Genomic DNA, 10,874 nt, shown 5'->3' with positions numbered 1-10,874 from the left:
CTGTGGGCACATATCCAGGAGAGACCAGTCCTTGGAGAAGGACATCATGCTTGGGAGGGTGGAGGGACAGCGCAGGAAAGGAAGACCTCAAATGAGATGGATTGATACAGTAACTGAGGCAATGGAGTTTTGTTGGTGTGTCAGAATTAGTGAGACTGGCTAGGACAGGGTAGGGTCCAGAACTGCTGTCTGTAGGGTCTCTATAGGTTACAGGCAACTCGATGGCACATAACAACAACAATCACTCCCTTTGCTTCCAATCTTCCAATAGCTTCCAAAAATAAAACAAAAAAAATCTTACTTCTTGCCATCAAATTAGTTATGACTGGTAGTGACTAAGGTATCACTGTATCACCCAGGGACTCCCAACATACTGAAGGTTTCCTGGTGTTGTTTGCCACACCCGCCTCGCTGTCCTCTCTGGCCACGACGCCTGTGTGACAAAATGGGTCGTCCGAGCCTGTACGGGGTCTCTGACCTCAAGGATAGCATAAGAGGGAACCTTGCAAGCCCTGTGCTTGTGAGTGGGCTGATGCCTGGATATTTGTTACAGATGGGTCTTCGTAATCCTGGGAAACCTCTGGAAATTAAGTTGCTTCTAGGATAAGAATGGGAGTTTCTGGGGAATAATCAGGGGAACTTCACCAGAACTGGGATAAAGATTTAATTAAAGTCTTTAATCAGGAACCACTTGATGTTCCTGGAAATGATAACAAACAAGCTGAAAATATAAAAGAAATTGAGATTGCTCTTAAAAGTATAATTTTGAATATGATCTTTGAGTATGTATCTAATTCTTCTTTTGTGATACTTGCAACTCATATTCAGCAATGTAATTGTATATTAGGAGAAAGTTTAGACTAGTTTTAATAGCAGAAAGTCATAGTTAATGAGAATAAAACAGAGAGGTTTAAGAAAAGACTCAAAAGACAAACTTCTCTAAAAGTAAAGGTCTCTTTAAGAAATAGGAAACATTACCAGATAAACAATAGGTGGTGAGAAGAAAGTACTTATAAAGGACCATATGTCCTGCCAACTCCAACACCAGTACCTCTTCCTTATACAGACGTTTTGTATTCCAAGGAAAAAGAATTGAATATTACAAATTAACTTGGTAAAAACAAGTTAAAGGAAGTCATCCGCCTTAGTGCACATTGCTAAACAAAAAATAAATTAAAATCTTTTGAAACAAGTTGCAAAAGCTATTGTTAAACATAGGAATGGTCCAGAGTGTAAGAAAATAGATGTTAAGATTCGTTAGGTACAGTACAAATATGAGTACAAAGGCAAAAACAAAGGTGGCTAAAATATAGTGACATAAAGTAAGAGAGGAAAGGAAGTGAAATGTAAACCATTAACCATTGTCGAGCAGATGACCAACATAAGGTCATTGTGTTTCTTGTTTAAAGAATGTTTAATAGCCGATGCTATTATTTAGTAATAGAAAATACTTTTTCTTTGTTAAAATCTTATGTGAGCTTTGTAATCACAAAATGTTGGCTATAAGTCAAGTTTAAACAAGTTTAAATGTATAAAAAGCAAGCTTTTAGCATAATAAATCAGAGCTCTCTACATCATCCTGGTGTGCAGACTCTCATTTTCGCCGACTTCGTCCCTCACCTGCTCTTCACCAAGAAACCCCTTGAGTTTCTTGTCACGACCGTAGTCGGGTGGTCGGTGACAGTTGTTGTTATATCCTGTCAAGTCAACTATGGCTCATAGTGACTTTACGAACAACTCTGAACCCTACTCTATCCTGAGCCAACCTTATCGTCTGACAGATCTGACTCCATTGCCATGGTCACTATGTCAATCCCTCTCATCTGGGGCTTTCCTCTCTTCATCAAGACCTAAAGAGGCCCCTGTAGACAGATCCCTGTCTCCCTTTCCAACTCCCTCCATTGTCACTCTTCTTGCCTCCATTCTGTGCCTTCAACATGAGAAATCAATTCCCTTCAGAAGATTTTAGTGCTGGTCGTCCTGTTGCTTGGAATGCTTTTGTCCAAGTCCCTATTAGAAAAATCCTTTTCTCATACAATCCTATCTAAAAGAACAGTTCTATTACTGGCCCACTTCCTAGTCACTATCCTGTCACTCCTTATTTTCTTTTCATAACAACTAGCTCTAATTTTTAAAAATGTGTTTACCTTTTTATTTTTGTTATCTTTTCCTACCAGATTTTAAGTTCTAAAGGAGCAAGGATCTTTTCTAGTATATTTGCTCATATATCTTCAGGTTCTGAGGATATATTAAGTGTTCAGAGGCATGAATGCTTAATGAAGGAATGTTCCAATAAATTAAAAATATTATGTGGTGGAGGGAAAGAAGAACAAAACAAATAAAAAGCATTTCCTTGAGTACATGTAATAAATCATTCTTAATCCCACTAAAGATAAATATTAATAGTTAAAGAATATGTATTTGAAAGAATATTATTTGAATGCAAAAGGTTGTCCTATTTGTGTGTGTGTGTGTGTGTGTGTGTACCGTCAAATCAGATCTGATTGGTACAGGAAGAGATTGTCCCTCCTTCCCCGTCAGAGCATCTGGTGGATTCGAACCGTGCGCCTCTGGGGTTGTAGTTGCAGCTTCTTGCCACTAGGCCACCAGAGCTGCCCAGGTTATCCTATTTTTAGTCCACCTTTGTTCCAACCCCCAGATTCAACTGTTATCTACAAATGGCTTTTACTTCATGAGGCAAAGACCAGCATCCAAAGGTGATACATGGGAATTGGGTAATGATGGTTAATGTCTTAAGAGCATTTACTCTGAGTCAGGCACTGTTCTGACCACTTTACACTGCTTAATTCATTCACTGTCCCCATTAACCCTATGAGATGATAACCATTTTTCAGAAGCTGAAACTCATATAAAATAATTGAGTATAATCACAACTTGGAAACAGCAAAACTAGCATTTGAGCCCAAGCAGTACAGCTCCAGAGCCCCTATTCTTTTTCAATATGTCCCTCTTAAGTGTACAGGACTGTGAAGGTGGAAAAATGTGCATATTCATGGAACAACCCATTCAAGAAAAAGAACATTTTCCCTTGGCTCAAAAAGTTCTTTTATGCCTCTGGTCAATGATATTCCTCATCCCTGACAACCACTGATCAACTCTTCTGTCATTAAAAATTTATCTTTTTTTTTTTTTAGGGTTTCATATAAATGGAATCATACACTAGCTATGTAGAATCATACTTTTTTGAGGCCTCTGGCTTCTTTCTATAGCTTTCTATGGTTTTTCTGCAAGCACGATTGTGTCATCTGTATAATGTGCATCATTGATGTGTCTTCTTTCAATCCAGATGATACATTCTTCTTCATATAGTCCAACTTCTTGAATTATTTGCTCAGCATAAAGATTGAAGAGTATGGAGAGAAGATACAGCCCTAGTCACACCTTTCCCGGTTTTGTTCTGTCAGGACAACAGTTTCTTGGTCTATGTAAAATGGCTTTACATGAGCACAATTAAGTGTTCTAGAATTCTCATTCTACTCAATGTTAGCCATAATTTGTTATTATCCACACAATAAAATGACTTTGCATAGTCAATAAATCACAAATAAACATCTTTCTAGAATTCTCTACTTTCAACTAAGATCCATCTGACATCCCTCTGATCTCTCTGATATACCTCCTGCCATGGCATCTTCTGAATCCAGCTTGAATTTTTAGTAGTTTCCTGTTGATGTACTGCTTCAGCCCCTTTTTGAGTAATTTTTAGCAATATTTTACTTGCATGTGATATTAATGATATTGTTTAATAATTTCCATATTCTGTTAGATCAACTTTTTTTGAAATGGAAACAAATACGGAGTTCTTCCAGTCAGTTGGCCAGATAACTGTCTTCTATATTTGTTGGCAGAGACTAATAAGCACGTGTAGGTTTGCAACTGTTTGCTGAGACAATTGGCATTCCATTAGTTCTTATGGCCTTACTTTATACTAATGCCTTCAGAGCAGCTTGGACTTCTTCCTTCAGTACTTGATCATATGCTACTTCTTAAAATTATTCAGTGTTGACCAATTCTTTTTGGCACAGTGACTTTGTGTATTCCATCATCTTTTGATGCTTCCTGCTCATTCAAGATCATCACCAACTTGCATTGTGTAGATGACACAACCTTACTTGCAGAAATGGAATAAGGCCTAAAACTCTTACTGCAGAAGACAGTCTCCTTCAATAAGGATTCCATCTCAAAATCAAGAAAACAAAAATCCTCACCACTGGACCATCATGCTAGATAGAAAAAAAGATTGAAGTTTTTAACTATTTCATTTTTCTTGTATCCACTACCAACACCTACGGTAGTAGCAGTCAAGAAATCAAAGGATGTGTTGCATTGGGGAAATCTACTGTCAAAGACCTCTCCAAAGTTCTAAAGAAGAAGGATATCAGTTTAAAGACTAAGGTGTCCTTAATCCAAACCATAGTATTTTCAATTACTTCCTCTACATCTGAAACTTGGACAATGAATAAGGAAGACCAAGTAAGAACCAATGCCTTTGAACGTTTGAATATTGGAGAAGAGTATTTAACATTCACGGAGTTCCAAGAGAACAAACAGGTCTGTCTTGGGGAAAGTGAAACCAGAGTGCTCTTTGGAAGCAAGGATAATGACATTTGGGCTCACAACTTTTAGATATGTTATCAGGAGGGGCCTGTCCTTGGAGAAAGACACCATGCTTGGAAAGGTGGAGGTCAGTGTAAGACAGGAAGGCCCTTGATGAGCAGGATTGCCACAGTCACTGTAGTAATAAGGCACAAATATCAAAGATGTGAGGATGGCCCAAGATAGGGCAGGTTTCAGATCTATTGTTCATAGGGTCGCTATGTATCACAATCAACTCAACAGCATGTAATGACACTAACGTTACGTTTTACCAAGCATGATGTAGTTTTCAAAGGACTGGCCCCCTCCTGATAGCATGTCCAAAGTATATGAGATGAAGTCTCACCATGCTTGCTTCTTCCGAAATAGATTTTTTTTGTTCTTTTGGTAGTCCGCTTTCTGATGTAGGCAGCTTTATTCCAACCCACTTTCAGATTCAGGCAGTTTGATTCCTGTGTATAACACCAGCAGGAAGTCCACATGTACAGGAGCAATTTATATTCTTTTTTTTTTTTCTTAAAAAAATATGCGTGGCATGAGTAAGCTATTGGTTGTACAAAACCCTATCATTCAACTTTGGGCCTCATTTCTATAATCAAAGCCATATTTTCTGTTGGTCTTTTTGCATTCTGATCACTAGGTATTATTAATGCATGTTTGATCAATTTCAGACTGCATAACTTGGTAGAAATCCTCAGTTTCTTCAACTTTTTTTAATTTATTTTTTTTTGTTTCTTCATCTTTAGTTTTAGTGATTCATTTGAACAATAGTCATATTATATTGTGTATAGATATTATCCTACCTCTGACAGCATTGTATTTTATACTGCTTTTGAATATTTTTAAGCGTGAATTTAATATTATTCCTCTTTAAATTATCATGATCAGCATAATAGATAGGAATATGATGGTCTGATTAAAAGTGTCCATTAGTTCATTTCAGCTCACTAGTGTTTGTTGATGAGCACAACTTGAGAGAAAAAAAAGAAAGGCAAATACTATACTAGATAAACCTATCTGTTGTTGTTATGTACCATAGAGTTGGAATCAATTCATAGCTTACCCTCCAGTGGGTACTTAATCACAGAGGAGGAGATTTGCCTATATTTCTCCCCTAGGGCAACTGGTGGATTTGAACCATAAGCCTTCAGATACGTAGTGCAGCTTCTTATCACTATTAGATTAGAGCTTTCTGATGATGTCTATGTGTTCCATTTAATTTCTGACAACTTCCTACTTTCCCAGATTCATACTCATACATTCCATATTCCAACTATTAACAGATGCTTGTACCTGTTTATCCTCATCTTCTTGTTAGGTGCTGTCAAGTGGAGTACAACTCATACTGACCCTGTGAACAAAAGATCTGAACCCTGTCCTATCCTGAGCCATCCTCATACTTCCTGACACACAAGAGACCATTGCAGCAGTTACCATGTCAATCCACCTGGTTGAGGATCTTCCTCTCCTTCACCGACCCTCCAACATTCCTAGTGTCATGTTCTTCTCCAAGGAATAGCATCTCCTAATAACATGCTCATGAAGACAAAACCTCTTACTTCTGGACCCATAGACAGTGTCATGATGGATAGAGAGGAGATTGAAACTGTCAAAAGCTTCATCTTGCTTGGATCCACAATTAACACCTTTGGTTCCAGCAGTCAGAAAATAAGGAGATGTATTGCCTTGGGAAAATCTGCAGTTAGGGACGTCTCCTGATTATTGAAGAGTAATGATGTCAGTTTGAGGACTAAAGTGCGTCTGATTCAGGCCATGGCCTTACCAATTACTTGCTATGCATTTGAGAGCTAGACAATGAAAAAGGATGACAGAAAAGAATTGATGCTTTTGAGCTGTGTGGTTGGAGAAGAGCACTAAACATCACATGGATAGCCAAGAGAATGAACAGATATGTCTTGAAGAGAGTACAGCCGGAGTGCTTTTTGGAGGCAAATATGATGAGGCTTTGCCCACATACTTTGAACATGTTGCTAGGAGGCTCCGTTCCTTGGAGAAGGACATGATGCTGGGAAAGTTGGAGGGTGGTGAAGGAGAGGAAGACCTTCAACCAAATAGATTGACACGGTGACTGCTGTGTTGGGTTTTTGTGTCAAGAAGGCGCAGGATAGAACAGGGTTCAGAACTTTTGTTGATAGGGTCACCATGAGTCGTATTTGACTTGACAGCACCTAACAACAACAACAAGATGCTCAAAATATGTGAAGCCTTATCATTCTTGCCTCTAAAGTGCACTCCGGCTACACCATTTCCAAGACGTATATTTGTTCCTTTGATCATCTGTGGGATATTCAGTGCTCTTCTCCAACACCACAGCTCAATGGTGTCAAGTCTTTGTCATCCTTATTCATTGTCCAGCTCTCAGATTCATAGCAAGTATCCTTATTATTTCATTCCCACATCTAAAACAGTTCACTTGATCTTGAAATGTCTTTGGCTTCCTTTCCATTTAGTTCTCTTAACTACACTTCTTATTCCTTTTTCTTTCTTTTTCATTCATTGACAGATGCATTTTGTTTCCTATCTTCAGTCTTATTTTTAGTCCTTGCATATTTGTGTCTAGGTCAGATTCTGAATGTGAATGCCATGTGGTCTGTCATGGGTTATCAGTCCAAATAACTCTTTTTATGATTTTTTGAAGGCTGGCCAAATTTTCACAAATCCTTTTAGTTTTGGTTTATTTTCAAATGCCCAAATTTTACCTTACAAGGGACAATTTTGCTGGACATAGAATTATTCCTTGATTGTTTCTTTTAGGGTTTTCCATGATCTGCCAGTTGCCTTTTTGGGAGCTTAATTTTTCTGGTCCGCTTTTTAAAAAAATTTTTTTTATTTAAATAGCATTCAGTATATTACAAATATTTAGTATTGGCTTCCCATATTTCCCCCCTCTTGTTTTTATCATAATTATGTTATCATCTAGATGAGTATCCTTTATACACAAACAAATTAAACATAATAAACTCAAAGAAATACTTATATGATCAGAAGGGTTCAGTTTGAATATTCCTTAAAGTTTGTTTTAATTGTCCCATTGCCACAGTGCTTGTAAAAACCAGCTCTGAATAATCTCCTTTGTCAATGTGTCCTTTGCCATTCCCTATTACTCCTCCCTGAGAGAGATTTCATGCTGATTAATAAGGAAAAGGGGACAGCATATTCTCTTAGCTACTTCCTGCTGAAAATGGATGCTGTAGGTTTCAGGGTGAAGATCTTCTCTCACTACTCTAAAGGCCCCTTTGGCAATAGGAGACACGTAGACAGACTATTGTGGAGATTGATTTTGGAATTTAGATGCACTGTTATCAGTTGTGCTTAGCCATACATGTTCATATCCTTGAAGATGCATCATGGAACTGTTGTAGCCTAGAAGACACAAATTTAACTAACAAGTTAAAAGTACATGAGTCAAAAATTAAAAGCAATAATATTCCAAGGAGATCCTAACAGTGGCACAAATCAAGTTACAGAGGGAAGGTAGTTCTTAACATAAAAGGCTTATTGACTAGCACTTTGTCTGTCATAGGAACCACGAGATGTAGAGGCTCAACTATGTCATTTATTGTTCTTAAGTCCTGGACCAAAATCCATCTATCACTGGGTTGTTTTACAGCTAGGAAGTCCACATGCAAGGCAGAGGTGAAGTAAGGAACTGCTTATGAGGTTTTCCATCAATTCCAACAACTAAGAAATAGTGAAAAGAGTTGGGACCTCAGAAGGCTTTTAGGACCAAATAATAGGCTCTTGTGTCCAGGAGAAAATGAGTATATTTACCAGTAATGTTAATGCTCACCCACGGCTCTTCTGGGAGGATCTGAATCGTTGAAGCATCCTCCTTTGTTTCCAGCTGGGAGCTGGGGCCTGTCAGTCCTGTCAGCCACGAGGACCTGATGTGGGCCACCCTTGGCCAAGTGTCCTTCAGATCCACATTTAAAGCAAGTGAGTGGGATCTTCCTCTCTATTCCCTTGGCCTATCTGTGGTTCTCATCTGTGACACTGTCTACTGAAGTGGCTCAGCTTTCCACAGTGGAAGCAATTCTGGCCTCCTTTATTACCTTTCGGTGGCATTGTTTATGAGTAAGACTTTCTTTTCCTGACACAGGCCCTAAACTGGAGCAATAGCTGCGCCAATAATTTTGGCCAGTCTCTGGTCTTTTCTCTTCCCTCTAGATCCCCGTTGTTAAAAGAAGGAAAAATTTAAACAAATATATAAGAAATAATTTGAACAGTATAATCTTTTTAAGTTTAAGGCTGGAAATATTATCATTATAATAATTTCCAATGCAGATACATGTTCCAATGCAGTTCCTATTTTCCATAAATCTTTTTAAATTTTTGTGTGTGTACTGTCAAATCGGATCTGACTGGCACAGGAGGAGATTGTCCCTCCTCCAGCATAGCATCTGATGGATTCAAACTTGTGCCTCTGGGATTGCAGTGCAACTTCTTGCTACTAGGCCACCAGAGCTCCCTACTGGGTCCCTTTTATAGGTAATTCTTTGCTTCCCCCAAAATGCTTTCAGCATTCTGTCTTTAATTTTGGAAATTAACTATGGTGTTTTGGTGTTTTCATTTTGGGGTCTGTTCTGTTTGGGATTCATTCAGCTTCTTGAATGTATTATTTCCTCATTTTTCATGTTTGGGAAATTATATTCAACAATTTATCCATATTTTTTTGGGTTACTTCATATTCTGGAATTCTAATCACATACAAGTTATTCCTCTTGATGTGGTCCCACATAATTCTTCCACATCCTTCATTTCCCTTCCTTTTTCCACCTAAATGTTCCTCTAACAAATTAACATTAAATAATTTGTCCTTCATCTCACTATATCTACAATTTAGTTTTTCAATTCTGCTCTTTGGTCCTTTACAATGTGTTGTCTATATCCAAAACTTTATTATCAATGTTCAGAATTTCAGTTTTTTGGGTTTTTAAAAAAATTTTTATTGTATTATTTTTACATGCACCGTCAAATCAGATCTGACTGGTACAGGAGGAGATTGCCCCCTCCTTCTCCAGCAGAGCATCTGGTGGATTTGAACCACGTACTTCTGGAATTGCAGTGCAGCATCTTGCCACTAGGCCACCAGAGCTCCCTTAGTTTTTGGTTTTGTATTGCTTCTGATTTATTTTTATTTGCTTAGTCTTTTAAATCCCTCTATAGTTTCTGTGTTTTTCTCAATCCATAGAAGACATTTAACTATCATGCAGAAGTTTGGGTTTAGGGTACCCAGTCAGGTTGGAGTTTCTGCTCCTTTGATAGATAGCTGAGGCCCTGGAACATAAACTGGGACTAGGAAATGTCAAAGGGTGGGCCTCTGAGCCTGGGATTCATTTTCTGCAAGCCTCTCAGGCACCTAGGGCAGTGTACCTGGTTAGTCATGCTCTTCTTACCAGTCGTGGGTTTGGGTGCAGAGAGAGATGGTAAATGTGAAAGAGCCAGTTATCCAAGATGTCCACGGACAGTGCAATCCACAGAGGGTGCTATGCTCTAATTGTGACTGGCATATGACAAACTAGATATTGCCAAGGGTGCCCAGTGAGATGCAAGAATCCCTATCAGAAGTGGTGGCCTAACTAATTCCATGACTAGCTGTGGGCTAGGAACAGTTCGGCCAAGGGCTCCTTAAACAGCCCATGCGTGGGCCAGTCCTAGGCCTCTTCTCTGAGAGTAGACCTATGTGCAGGATCCTAGTGCCAGACACAAAATGGCTTGGGCCTGGCCTCAAGTGGAACTAGGGAGGACCAAAGAAATGCTTCCACACATCTGGCAGAGAGTAGTAGATGTCCTTGCAGATAGAAACAAGGAACAAGTAGGGAGAGCTTTGTGTCAGCCACCTGCTGGTGTGGACATTGCTGCAGTCCTGAGGTCTCAAGTTGGCCAGATCACCATTCAAAATGGGGACACCAATACCATTTAGTTTTGTGCACCATTAGTCTTTTTCAGATAGTTTCAGTTTCTCCCTTCAGTCAGTGTTTCAGGTACTTCTTGATTTCCACCCCTCCTCCGCCTTTTCAATTCAGAATTCCAAAATTATCCTCTGTATCTGCTATCTTTTTTTTTAATAGCAAATTTTTATTAACAAGAAAGGCTTCCCTTAATTTACATAACTTATATTTTTAATATTAAATAGGATAAGATGTTCAATAAGCCCTCGTGTTTTTATTAATTTACAGTCTAGTCCAGTTTTGGCCTCTGAATGCAAATGCTTGCTGTATATTTATATTTTAATA

This window comes from Elephantulus edwardii, unplaced genomic scaffold (assembly GCF_000299155.1).
Source record: "Elephantulus edwardii isolate Elephantulus edwardi_28Jun2011 unplaced genomic scaffold, EleEdw1.0 scaffold00384, whole genome shotgun sequence".
In the NCBI taxonomy this organism is placed as follows: domain Eukaryota; kingdom Metazoa; phylum Chordata; class Mammalia; order Macroscelidea; family Macroscelididae; genus Elephantulus; species Elephantulus edwardii.
This window is presented reverse-complemented; position numbering follows the sequence as displayed.